Source organism: Sapajus apella, unplaced genomic scaffold, assembly GCF_009761245.1.
Source record: "Sapajus apella isolate SASKATOON/1434 unplaced genomic scaffold, GSC_monkey_1.0 scaffold132, whole genome shotgun sequence".
Taxonomy (NCBI): Eukaryota; Metazoa; Chordata; class Mammalia; order Primates; family Cebidae; genus Sapajus; species Sapajus apella.
Genome location: NW_022437072.1, coordinates 3880913 through 3896114, shown reverse-complemented (window position 1 = coordinate 3896114; position 15202 = coordinate 3880913).

The following is a 15202-nucleotide window of genomic DNA, read 5'->3' as shown; positions in this document are numbered from 1 at the left end:
AAATTTCTAAAATAAGAATACATTTGTGAAGCCACAGACGCTATGAATTTTTATGTCAGAAGACATTTCAGATTGTTGTCCAAGAATGTTATCCTAATTCCCAAACTCCCAATTGTACATAAAGGCATGTATTTTTCTACAACCTTGCAAAATTGCTTAATATAAAACCTTTAAGTTATTGTTAATATAAGCAAAAAAGTATAATATATTTTTGTTTTGATCACTTTAGACATTTTTAGAAGAATGGATTATGATTATGGCATTAATTTATTCATTACTCACATCCTTCCTAGCTATTTGGTATTTGACTCATCTCTCGCTGTTTTTCTAAAACTATTATATTGCACATCCCCTAGTAAGCCCTGTAATCATTTAGTCCTTTTCAATGTATTAATTTCCCAGGCTGCTATAACTAATTACCACTAACTAGGTGGTTAAAAACAAATTTTCTCACATTTTAGAGGTAAGAAGTATGAAGTAAAGGTGTCGGCAGTGCCCCACTACCTCCAGAGATGCCAGAGAAGACTCCTGGCATAGGGTGGCTGCTGTCCATTCTTGTAGTTCCTTGTAATTGGCTTTTGGCTGCATCCCTCCAACTCTGGCTTCATCATCACACAGACTTTTTCACTGCATGCCTCTCTCTGTGTTTCTGTGTCTAAATCTCCCTCTTCTTTCTCTTATAAAATCACCAACTCCAGTATGACTTAATGTTAACCTGATTACATCTGCAAACACTCCATTTCCAAATAAGTCACATTCATAGTTACTGGGGGTTAGGATTTGAACATATCTTTGGGAGGACACAATTCAACCTATGATATTCATTAAAAATCTCCCATCATCTTTTTGACGCATTTGACACCGCTGACCTTTCCTCTTGAAATTTCCTCTTGTATTCTGTGGTACTGAGTTTTTCTGCCCTTATTCTCCTGTAACCTTGTTTAGCTACATCTTCATTGTTTTGTCTTCTTATTGTTGTTTCTTTTATGGCATTTCTATACCTTGTATTTAGTTCTTTGTTTTCCGTAGTCTCAATCTACATGCGTGTGATCAGCACATATTGGCAACAACATATGTTTATGCTTGGTGGACAGTGATTGTGTGGAGAAAAATTAACTATAATCTCCAACTTATGGAACTTAAGGTAAAACAAAGGGACACGTATAAATATGCCAATAAGTGCAGAACTGAGTAGAAAAGGAACACAAATAATGGAAGAAGAAAACCTTCAAACTAGAGAAGACACTCAAACTGAATTTTGATAAAATGAGTGTGTTCAACAGGCTCGTTTTGTGAATTTCTGCCATGCTATTTTTTCTTGGTGGAAAGGTTTTAATCATAAAGTACATTTCCTTAGTAGATATAAAATATTCATATTTTAATTTGGTTTGTGTTAACCTTTTTATTTTAGTATAGTTTTCAGTTTATACAACTGTTGCAAATAGAATACAGAGAATCCTTGAATACCTCACATAGAGTTTCCCCTATCAATAATATCTTATATTACTATGGTACATTCGTCACAACAAATGAAGCAATATTGCCACATTATAATTCATTAAAATTCATGCTTTATAATTATTTCCTTATTTTTACCAACTGTCTTTGTTCTATGCCACAATCCCATTGGAGATATCATATATTTAGTCATGATCTCTCCTGAGGCTCATCTAGACTGACAATTTCTTAGATTCACCTTGTTTCCTTGAAAATTTTGAGGAGTACTGATTAGGTATTTGAAATAATGTCTCTCTGGAATTGGTCTGAAGTTTTCCTCATGATCAAATAAGGGTTAAGGGTTTTTGGAGGAAGATCACTCACATGAAGTGTCATTTTCATTACATCCCATCAAGGGTACAGGATACCAACATATATCACTGATTATGTTGACCTGAGTCACTTGGCTGAAGTAGTGTTTGTCAGGTTTGTACACTGCGTATTTAACTCGTTTCCCCATTTCTACACTGTGCTTATTTGGAAGAACATTACTAAGCACAGTTTATATGCAAGGGTAGGACATTAAGCTTTACTTCTTTGGAAGGGAAATACCTACCTATATTCTTCTAATTCTTTAGTGCTGGAAACTTGTTTCTTCCTTCCCATTAATTTGGGCATTCAATCATATATGTATATAAATACAGATTCATGGATGTTTAGTTTATATCTTAGGTTATGATCCAAAACTACATTATTTATTTTGTCTTTCAAATTGTTTCAGATTAGGCCTTTGGGAGATCTTTCAGATTGACTTCTGTATACTTTTGGCATGGCCCCATCATTTTGTTTTTTTAGTGCTGCTTATTTCCTAACACTACAAAATAATCTAGGTTCATCTTGTATATTCCCTGCCTCAGACCTAGAATCAGCCATTTCTGCAACGAGCCCTGGTCCCTTCTGCTGGAGCATAGTTTTAGAAACCAAGATCTGGGTGCTGAGTGTGCTTGTTGCTCTGTCGCCACTGAGGTGTTATTTCCCGTAGGTATTCTCAGCTAATAGACATTAGGAAATGTACATATGTGTACCAGGGAATGTACATATGTATACTAATCTATGTATGCACACATATCTATAGAATAACTTCTATTTGTACCCACCTGTATATATATTAAGCTAACATGAGTTCAGACTAATGTCTCTGACTCTAACCCAACGCTACAGGGTTTATTCCAGCTTTCCTGCTGTTTTATGTAACCTCCTCTTCCAACAGTGAGAAGCTGGCTCCTACCATGTAATATCTATTTACTTTTGTTTAATCACAGTACACATGCATAGCATTTGAGAATTATTCATCCACACCCACATGAGAAATAACGTTGCCAGCTAGAATAGGACTTATGTATACAGTTCCTTCTGCTTTCAGACTTAGAGTTTCCAATAATCATCAAAGTTACTTAGATAAGCACCTTTTCTTTCCTCTCTTCTTTCAGTGAGGCAATATCATACATTTGGAATAGAGTTAATTTTTATAATCTGAATTCCATCCTGAGATCCATCATCTTTTTAGTTGATTATTTTTTAATTTGGATATATCGATGTTTACTCTTTGTGCTATAAAGTTTTATAAATTTTTGCTGAATGCATAATGTCCCATATTCACCACTATAGTAACATATGGTACTGCCAGGCTATAGAATTGATAAATTAAAAATAAGAGAAATAGAAGATTTTCCTTTATCTTTATTTTTTTTCTTCTCAAATATTATTTTCTTTATGTAGATCCAAGTTTCTGACCTATATCATCTTCCTTCTACCTGAAGTAAATATTTTAATATTTCTTGTAGATCTACTGGTGATTAATTCTTTCATTTTTTGTTTGCATAAGAAAGCCTTTTTATTTCTCCTTCAGTTTTGAAGGATATTTTTTCTGGATATAGAATTCTATGTCAATAGATCATTCTTTCAACCCTTACGGTATTTTACTCCAGTCTGTTCTTGCTTTTCTAGTTTCTGATGAGTTGCCTGCTGTACTTCTTAGCCTTGGTTCTCTAATAGGTAAGGTGCTTTTCCTTCTGTATTCTTTAAGATTTTCTTTTTGTTTTGTATTTAATTTTCTTAAGTTTGAATGAAATATTAGGAGTACTTTTTTGGTATTTATTCTTATTTGTGTTGTCTAATATGCCTGGAACTGTGCCTGACAATTTTTAATATCTGATGTGCATGTCACTGTAAATTTTTAGGTCTTATTTTTTCTGACTCTCACTCTTGAAGACAAGGTTCTCTCTGTGTTTAATGATCTTTGATTGTCAATTCACATCTTCTTTATATGTGGGAACACTGAGGGCCTATTTTTTTCATAAGAAAGAGAACATTCCCATTTGGTTCTGCCAGGTTCTAGAACTCAGCAATGGACCATGCAACATTTTAGATAGCTCCAAGCATCCCACCAATTAAAGTAGCAAGAATAAATACACCCAGAATCTCAGTGGCTTAAAATGAGTTTTTATTTGTTTTTATATGTAAAAACACAAATATATAAAATACAATAATATATAAAGTATTGCATTTATGTGTACAATATACAAAATATTGTTTTTGTATGTACAATATACAAACATACAAATAATTTTAAACAGATTTTGGTTTAGACATATTTTATAGAACACTCTTTAATTAATTTGTTTATCCTATTTCTCATTCATGCTGCTTGTTTTTAAGGGCAACCCAGGAACTGACAGTACATGTTATTCTCTCCCTGAGATCTAGGCCATCTGAATGCTACCAGTCACCAAGACAGAAAAAATCTGGTAAATTGTACACTATTTCTTAAAGTTTCTGCCTAGATATCACATAAACCAATACAACTCTAGTTTACTTCTCCATAGCGGGTTGCATGGATGTATTTAATATAAACCCATGAAATATAGTCCTACTGTTTGTCTTAAATACTCTCATTTCATTGTTACCTATTTTTGTTAGGTTTAAGATTTATTCTAAGTTTCCAGCCCTTACGTTCAATTTCATACTTAATTTTTCCATTTTCTTCAAATCTTAATTTTATTTCTGGATGGATTTATTTTTTGCCACAAATCTTTCCAAATGTGGCTCTTCTGTTATTGAGATCTTAATTTTGATTCATCTTTTTTCTCCCTGTATTTCATCATCAAATTTTTAGGATAAGCTGTTGTTGGACTCTATTCCTTGATTTCCTGCACATTCATAAATTTATTTCTTTTATACTAAAATGTCAGCTTGACTGAATATAAAAAGTATTGAGTCACACTCCTTTTTTCTAAGGACTTTATAAATATTATTTCACTCATTTTTAGCCTGTGATTACGTGCAAGAGTTACTCAGATTTTTCTCCTTTCTATGACTTTCTCTGAATACCTATAGGGTAATTTTTACTTTGTAATCAATTTTAATCTAATTTCATTTACATTTTTAAAATCACAAAATAAGATATACTGTTTTACCAAGTCAAATAACACAGAAATATGGCAAAGAAAATATCAGTGGCATTTACACCCCCCCCAAGCTAGTTTTTTCCTCTTTTAAAATATATTTATTGCTTACAACACAGTTACAAAAATGTGGAAATCGTATGCCTAGGATCAATTACTATTTTAAATGCAAATACAACCGTGTAAGTAACATGCAGATTAAGAAATGCTACAAGAGTAGCATTGTAGAAGTTCCTGCATTTCCCCTTCCAGCCATTCCTCCTTCAAAGAGTAACTATTAGCTTGCTTTTCAACAGCGAAAATAGTTTTACCTATCTTTTTTGAATAAAGAAAACAAGAAGTTATTTGGCAAAATTAGAATATGCAGAGTCACAAATATAAATGGGATATAATTTTGTTTACATTTTGTATTAATAAAAGCATTGTGTTGATGGTCTTTACAGATAGTGTAGTATCACACAATAAGGCATGTGTATATTCTTAATAATAATATTTGAATTAAATTTTGTAAGTTATGTGAAGGGAGGCTAAATTTTTATATCTGCAGGTATCAATGGTTGTACTTATGTGAAATCTTGAGCATTGAGAAGGGTTTGGAGAAACCAGAACTTTCATATATTGCTGAGGAGAATTAAAATTGAATTGATACAATTACTTTAAAGAACTCTTCAGCAGAATCTACCAAATCTGAAAATATCTGCATGTTACAGTCTTTCAGCTCTGTTGCTCGGTAGAATTTAAACATTTATAGACAAGTTCACCAAAAGATATGATATGTATTAAAATTCCAATAGCTCTTAACGATGGAGTTGATGCCTTTCTAAGAAGAGATCCAAAAGAGCCTACTTTCTCTCAATCTCTCTGTCTTTATCTTTCTCTCTTCCTGTAGCTCTCTTTCCCCACCACATGAGGATATTGCCAGACGGCATCCATCTGTGAAACTAAAGGAAGGCATTCATGAAAACCCAGACCATTCAGACATCTTGATCTTAAACTTCAAACCTTCAGAACTGTGAGAATTAAATATTTGTTATTAAAGCCGCACAATTTTTGTATTCTATTTTAGCAGCTGAGAGTGTCTAGGACAATACATTATCTCAAACTACAATGCATTATTACCACTCACTCACAAAAATTTGCTAAAACGAAAAAAAAAAAAAAATCTTAAGGGCTCCACTCCCATGCCCATGACCTAATTACCCCCCAAAGGCCCCGTGTACTAATGTCATTCCATTGCAGGGTAGGCTTTCAACATGAATTTTGAAGGACACAGTCATTCAGACCATAGCACTTATTTAACAGTTAATATAGTCTTCTACAGCTTTTCTTCTATGTTTGTATACAAAAATATACAGGTTTTTTTTTCTATTTTCTCTTTATTTGTTATTTAACATTTACTCATGCAAATAATTGTTTATAACATATGTATTAGGACTTACTGTAACATGAACCTAACATTCCATTGAGAAATGGAATGTTATCTTTGTGGAATTCTTTATCTCTAAAATTCAAATTCATTGGTTTTTGCTTTTAATCATTAAATTTATAATTAATTTTTAATTAATTTAGTTCCAGAAGCAGTGAGTTAAGATAATCATACTCTTCGGTTCAGGTTCAAAAGTACCTCAGTTGCTTTATTTTATTTTCATATCCTCTCTTATTGCCACTCCATCTTTGATTTTTCTTTCCTGCTACCAATGGCCAAACACATTAAAATACCTGATGCATAAACATTTGTGTGCATATTCTTCCAGAACATGTTTCATTTTTTCATATAAATCATTTTTCCTACACAGCTGCATTATGTTTTAAATATCTATCCATGTTTGTATATATATTGTTGCATAGTTTTCATAATGTATACCAATCACAGATGACTTGTCTATGCTCTCAGTGACAGTCACTTTAATTGCTCCAACTTCTTTCTATTCCAACAATAATGGGATACATCCCTTTGTACCTGTGTCTTTTTTTTTTTTTTTTTTTTTTTGAGACAGAGTCTTGCTCTGTCGCCAGGTGCTAGGCTGGAGTGCAGTGGCGCCACCTCGGCTCACTGCAACCTCCGCCTCCCGGGTTCAAGCAATTCTCCTGCCTCAGCCTCCCGAGTAGCTGGGTCTACAGGTGTGCACCACGACACCCAGCTAATTTTTGTATTTTTAGTAGAGATGGGGTTTCATCATGTTGGCCAGGATGGTCTCGATCTCTTGACCTCGAGATCCACCCTCCTCAGCCTCCCAAAGTGCTGGGATTACAGGCTTGAGCCACTGTGCCCAGCCTTCATGCACTCTTTTATCATTGTTAATAGTTTGTCTATGAATTCAGCTCCTTCAGTATTTTTCTTAGTTTTATCGTTCTAGATTTTTTTCTTAGAATACAATATGATTTCTTAACCTATAAATAAAGGATTCCCTTATTTTCAGAAAAATATACTTAAAGCAAATCTTTGCATTTTTAAAATATATTTTGTATTCTGATATATTGATTATGTAATTGGTTTTGTTCTCAAACTCAGTAATAGCAATTATGCATATATTGTATTTTCTTTGTCTTTTATATCTATAATTAAATCTTTAATCAGTTTCATTGAGCATTTTTAAGAATTCCATGTTGATTCTCTCAAGTCTTTCTTTTTTGTCCTATAATATAGAACAGGGATAATTGTGTGTGCGTATATGTATATAATGCTACTAATGTTGCTTTTTATTTCTGTATTTATTTTGTTTCTCTCTTATCTTTTTCTCATCTCTGTGAACTTATTTTTCATTTCTGGTCTTACAATTGATTTATTTTTTCTTTAAGTCTTTTGAACTCAAGAAGATTTGATTAGAAACTGTATTTTGATTTTTGGTAATTGTTCTAGTGGTATTTTTAACTCTCTTTTTCTTCTTATATTGCTCTTTCTTATTTAATTTTTAACCTATGAGTATGTCATCCATACTTGTTTCTTTTTGATTCTTACCAATTTTGAATAGATTGTACATGTCTGTTTTAAATATCTGCTGAAATAAAATTAAGGATGAGAGATGTAAGCTAAAGTAGTGAACACTGAGGACATATCCTCATCATCTTTGTTTTGTCATCTCCTCAGTAATAGTCTTCACTCTTATTTGCCTTTCTCATGTCTGCTGAGCAGAAAATCTTTGGAGTTTTCATTTTCACAGTAAAGCCCTATGTTGCAGGTATCTGTGACATTTTTAGAATCTACTAATTTATTTTCAGCTGGCTTTGATTAGCTGTCAACAAGGTGATTGTGGTGTATGTACTCTCATCTTGACTGATTTCTGAAAAGATGGCATATCTGTGTGTCTTCTTATTCAGCCTTTCTACACTCTTCAATCGTGCTTTATTACACTGGATACTATCCACATCTTCCATGGAAGGTATCTTGAATCCTTTTGGAGCTGTGCTATCCGTTTTGAAAAACCTCTGCACTATTTTAAAAATCTCTAAGAATTTCCACTTACCTTTGACACTTTTTCCTATTTTGGTCCCAATAATTTTTTTTTTATTTGGACTTTGTGATTTAAAATGTGGTTGTATCCTGGTCCCATTGATGACACAGCGGTACCTATTTTTTTATACTTGGTGGTTGTTTCAGTTGGCAATACAGAAAGAGATGAATACAATTGCAAAAATGAGGAATGCTCAATTCATGCAGTTAAAAAAGATATACAAATAATATATTTAAATTAGGTAAAACATTGGGTAAATTTTTTTCATTATTCAAGACAGAGTCTCACTCCATTGCTCAGGCTGGAGTGCAGTGTTGTGATCTCAATTCACTGTAATCTCTGCCTCCTGGGCTCAAGCCATTCTCCTGCCTCAGCCCCTGACTAGCTGAGATTAAAGGCGTGCACCACCACACCTGGCTAATTTTTGTGTTTCTAGTAGAGACAGCATTTCACCATGTTGGCCAGGATAGTCTCAAACTCCTGACCTCAGGTGATCCACCCACTTCGGCCTCCCAAAGTGCTGGGGTTATAGGTGTGAGCCACTGAGTAAAAAAATATTTTACTCAGCCTGAGTAAAATATTTTTAATTGCATATGTTTGAAAGCCTACTATTATTGTGAAATTTTTTTCTGTGAGATCAGATGGACTGATGCTTTGTGGTGGGTGTGTAATTACTACAGAACAAAATTTGGGACCTGAACGTGGAATGTTAGTCTGTGCCAATGATTTGAAAATTAGCATCCAAAAAGCAATAAAATTTGTTGAGGAAAATTGTAAAGTTATTTTACTACCTAGTTTTACTAGGAAAAGATTCTGGCATTGTTTGCCAATGATGACTGATAATTATTCATAGCACTACTGAGGGGATTGATGTAATTTACTAAGAATTTTTTCAGGTGATAGTGATAGAAATTCTGTTCTCTTAAGCTAAAAGATAACTTATTGATTCCTACGAGTGGGTACTCTAGGAGTGGTGCTTGCTTTAGTCATAGCCAGATCCAGAAGCTTAAAAATAAACGTTGTGTCACTGCAAAGTTAGGTATTTTCGGACCATTCACAATATGGACAGACATAGCCCCTAGTTAGAAACCTACCAGAACAAGAATTTTTCTCTCCTGACATCCGTACGTGAAAGATTCCTCTTCACCATTGCGCGTACTCTTTGAACCACCTTATATCGTATGCCCATGCAATATGTAGAAAGGTGTGGTACAATGCCACTATGACCTAATTAAAAACCCAGAACTTTTATATGTAGGAACAAGATGTTAGTAGGCCAAAATTTATTAATAAGTCCAATGTAATTAATTGGGACAAATATCATAATATCCTTAGTGCAATATGATCTCAGAGTAGGCGTTACATTTCTATTTTGAGTACAGTATATGCAGAGATTCTGCAGTCTATTCTGTTTTGTCCTGAAAAGAACTGGACAAAGAATGAGCTATACAGACTAGATTGTCTCAGCCGTCTTTATTATTTAGTTGCAGGTTGGAAAACCAAAGCCTTGGGGGATCTGTTCTGGTAGCTTTAGGTTTTGTCGGGAATCCTAGGTTTAAAGATATTCTCTTATTTCTGCTGGAAGAGAATAAACTAGTCTTTAGGGCTTCTGGCAGCTGTCTTGAAATCACAGGGAGGGATGTAGAAGGAATGGCAATTGCATGCAGAGGAACTAAGTCCTTTGTGGCATGCATAGGTCACTATATAAAGCCTTCACTAAAGCTGACCTACGTTTGAATTTTCCCATATGTGAGATAATAAATTTATTTAATTTTTAAAATGACATTGTAGATCATATATCTGCTACTTATAATTCAGAACATCCTAAGTGACATACTGGGACATTTTGCTCCTTGGCCCTTATGAATAGTGGCAAAACCTCCTTGTGTGAGAATTTACAATCTGCTAATTTGGATAAGTCATATTGACCTGGATGTTCTTTGATGTCCTTATTCTTATGACTCCTCTTGCTCCATGTAACTAACTGACAGAATCTTCCCCTTATATTGAGCATCTCCACTTCACATTTGACTTGACTTCTTAACTTGGCTCTTCTTTCACAGTTCAGTTTCTGCACTATCTCTACTAAACAAAAAGTTCTCTTTTTTCCTTTTGGGTTATGACATGGGCACGTATATTTTCTCCCCTATTTGAGTAATTGCTGCCCATTAGTTCACACATGACTTCAGCATGAATAACCTGGCTTCTAGATTACTCTTTCTAATCGTTATTGAGCTTCACCTAGGCATTTGGAATCTGCCCTTCACCTGTGTTGGTTTTATTAGGAACTTACCCTTAGCAAGAGTTTCAACAATGAAGGGAATTGAGAAAAAAAATTGATAGAAAATATAAAACCCACACACTTTGATTTCTTGTATTAGCAATCATAGCCTCATTTGACTCATGTTCTAGTTTAATTAAACTATAAATAAAATAGTTTTGAAGAGTTGCCTGAATAAAACAGATAAGACATCAAAAAATAATGGCCTTAGAGAATTTGGTAGTCAACTCCTAGAAAAACAACCTATACCTAATTCAGGAAATTAGTTGAAAACTCACTTTTGGCTGTCAGGTCATTAGCATCTAACGGCATTCAGTAATTCTGTACCACACTGTGCAACCTGGTGATTTTCTCAGAGCTTAAGTACAGTGAGCTCGTGGGCTTGCAGGCAAAAAGAATGGAAATAGAAAGTGCAAAGCACAAATTAGAGTTGTTTTTTATTTCTGCTTCTTAATCTGGGTGAATGTCTTGTCAGAAATGTTAGTAGTCCTAATATTCTTAAATATCATATCTGTCTTTCTGCATAGTAATCAGTATTTTAATGTACTTTGTATTGATATTTGAGTGGGAGGTAGTGAACTTTTAATTATTGATTTGGTTATGACATTTCCAGATTGCTTTTTTGTCATATCCTTATTTTTTGCAACCGCAAAGCTTGCGTGGACCCAGTGTAAAAATTGCATTACTCATTTAGCTCTGTAGCACATGTTCAGCTTGTTGCATCTGAACTCAATATGGTGCATATATTTTTTTGCTATGCATGTGAATGTAATTCAAGATGCTTGTTTTAATTTTAAATGCCTGTATGCTCTGGCTTCTAACTACAGAATATTTAAGGTTTTTTGATTATCCATATTTATTATTTCCAGGGGAGTCCAGAAAAATCACTGAACAGCCAGATTTTTTCTTTTTAACTTTAGTACCCTTATGTTGTTTTAGTTGCTCTGTGGGTACATACTTTAGTTTATCTCTTTGGGCACAGTCAAAACTGTTCAACCTGTGGAGTAAAACTTGAAAAGCATAATTAAATCCATTAGTTGCTAAACACTGAAGATGAGTTTATATTAAGAAAAAGAATTCTAAAAATGTGTATATCTATATTCGGAAAAACACATATAATAACAATAGCGGACTATGTGGTTAGCACCATTCTAAATTATTTATATGTATTTGATTCCCCCAAGTAAGCACTCTACTACATTTTGTAGATGAGGAAAATGAAGCACAGTGAGTAAATTGTCCAAGATCAAGCAGCTAGTAAATGCCAGCTTCAGGATTTAAGTCCAAGTAGTCCAGATTCATAAGCTGTATACTGTCAAACGGTATTGCTTCCCAGGTAGCTGATTAAAGTGAGGCAGTGAGGAAGAGGGGACAGGGGAGGCAATGAGCCCAGATGTGGGGGAAGGTAAAGAGTTAGGGGTAGGCTTTAGACTAAGCTATGCCAGTTCTGGAATTCACAGCCTAAATGATGGAACTGCTGAAGAAACTTTTCTCAGATTTTATGTGTGAATGTGTTTGTATGTGTAAAAGATGAGATACAATTTTTGTACTCTTTAGGCTGGAGTGATCTGAAGGTACAAAGGTAGCATTTACATTGAGAAAGATGCATGACGACTCACTACTCTCAAATAATAGACATGCATGTTGAATAAACTAGTCCAATCTCAGTTAAAAAGATGTAAAATCACTAATAATATACAATCTTTTAGCTATCAGCCTATTTAATTATACATCTATAGCATCTCCTGTTCTATAATTTTGTTCTTCTCTTGAGCACTGAACACAGAATATTCAAATGAGGTAAGCGGTTGCTGCTTATGGCCATACCTACTGACTTCCTGCCTTTTCTCAATCCGTAAGTCTGTGTGTTCAGTCTTGACAATAGCATCACTCTTTGTGTTTTCTGTTTCATTCTTATTTTTATACAATAAAAAATTTATAGTAAACATACATATTTAATTATTTGCACACTTAAACTGTACAAATCAAGGTGTTAATGGAAACAGGGCTACCACTTAACACTTGGAAGTGGTGAGCTACCTAAAAATAAATAAGAATATAAACTTGGTATATGATGGCGTATCCTTAATTTTTACAACATATCTTTGTGGGAAAGGAAAATATATAAATATTAAAGAACTTATGTGTTTATATGTAGCACACCGACACTCTCGATGTATGTAACACTCTTCTGTATGAAAAAGTATGAGTTTCCTAATTTCCCACTAACAGGCAACATCTTTTGCTTTGATATGTTGTCATGCATTGTCTGTACTATCATAGCATTTGCAACGAAAGTACTGTTAGCTTGTAGCTAAGGAGCATTGCATAACAATCAGGAAAAATCGATTTTCATATTAATTACACTAAAATATTCACTAAGTGACTTACTTTGTCTTTTTTGGTTTTTGTTTAATCATCTTCAAAATGAAGAAAATGTCTATCCTGTAAGTATAAAAACTTTCAAGTTTTGATAGATTTTAAACTAATGAATCTAAAGTCAGTATTATTATTGGAATCAATAGACAGTAACTATATAAGTTGTTGATATATTGTAGACATAATTCAGCAATAACTTAAAAAGTTTTCTTCTTTGTCAGTTAAACTTCTCAGTACTAAGAATTAATAAAAATAAAAGACAGTATTTCACATATCAGTAAAACTTTCAATTGCTAAGACATGCTATGTGTGTTTCTTTCTTTTTGCAAGCATTATCCTGCTTCTCAAATCAAACCCTCTATGGGAGAGGATCTAACAGACCTCAATGTAAGGCTCTGACAGTGTTTTAAGGATTTGCATGGCTTGGTTAAGTATGACACATTCACACGCATGCAGATGCGCACATTTCAAAACAATGTCTACATGTGCAACATATTTTTCCCAGATTGGAATTTTAAAATTTAGTTGATTATCTTTTGAGACAAGGTCTGGCTCCATTGCCCAGGCTCGAGTGCAGTAGTGCTATCTTGGCTCACTGCAACCTCTGCCTGCCAGACTCAAGCCATCCTCCCACCTCAGCCTCCTGAGTAGCTGGGACTGCAGGCGAGCACCAACATGGCCAGCTAATTTTTGCATTTTTTTTTTTTGTAGTCAAGGAGTTACCATGACCCTCTCCTTAGATTTGGTCAATTTGCTAGGACAGTTCATAGTACTTGGGGAAACAGTTTACTTGTGTTTGCTGGTCTACTAAAAGGAAATTTCAAAAGATATAGATGAACAGCCAGATGGAAGAAATGCACAGAGCGAGGTGCATGAGAAGGGGCTTGAAGCTTCCATGCCCTCCCCAGCACGCCACCTTCCAGGCTTCTCCGTGTGTTTAGCAATCCAGAGGCTCCACAAAACCTGTCCTCTGGGGTTTTATGGAGGTTTCATCACACAGGCATGCTTGATTACATTACTGACCATTGGTGATCAACTCATTCTTCAGTCTTGCTTCTCTCCCTGGAGGTTGGGGGTAGGGATAAAAGTTTCAACTCACTAAATCCTGGCTTGATCTTTCCGGTGAACAGCCCTCATCCTGAAAATGTCTAAGGGCCCCGGCCACTAGTCATTGGCATGTAAAAGACACTCTTATTATTTCAGACATTTCAAGATTTTTAGGAGCATATGCCGGGAACCAGGGACTGAGACCACGTATGTATTTCTTATATATCACGATATGAATGAAGGTAATTGAGGCTAGAGCTAAAGAGATGAGTAGGATAGTGATGAAGCAATTTTACAATTTTGTTATATAATTTATATTACCAATTGGTAAACACCAACATCTACTAGTTATTAAATAAAAACCTTCTTTCCTCAGTATATTGAGAAGAACATGGACTTTGGAGTCAGAAAATTATTTAAATCTTGGCTTAGCATCTTCTAACTGGCTGATATTTTCTGAGCTTAAATTTTCTCATCTTTCAAATTAGGACAATGTTATTTATTTTTTCAGAGTTGTTGTAAAGCTCCTATATGACCTGGCAAATAATAGTTATTCACACTGTAGGTACTAATTGTTTTCTCAATATTATTAGCAACATTATGTTTTCAATCTTTAACAGTAACAAAGGTCTGACTTAGTTCATTTACATTTTCTTGGTCTCTGTGGGGAATTGGTTTTAGGAGGCTACACAGATAACAACATTTAACTCAATTCTCACACTGCCTAGGGGTAGTCTCTGACCCTCTAATTTCAAATCCAAAATTTGTGGATTTGCAAGCACCTTATATAAAATAGCATAGTATCTGCTTATGAACTATGTACAATCTTCCGTGCACTTAAATAATTTCTAGATTACTTACAATACCTAGATTATGTGCAAGCTATTTCTATAGCATTTACATTGCATTACTTATAACCTCTGGATTATGAGTAAGATTGTACAGATGATATGAATAAGAAATGGAAGTTATTCATTCATTAGACAGTTATTGATCATCCACTAATTGCCAAATATTGTAGTAGTTATTTTTAAGCAGGTTCAGATATGCAAATGGTCAAGCTGGAAGGATGGTCATGAAGAGAGGTGCACCCTTCAATCTATCCATGGCAGTATTTGGGACACTAGCAACATAAATATGGG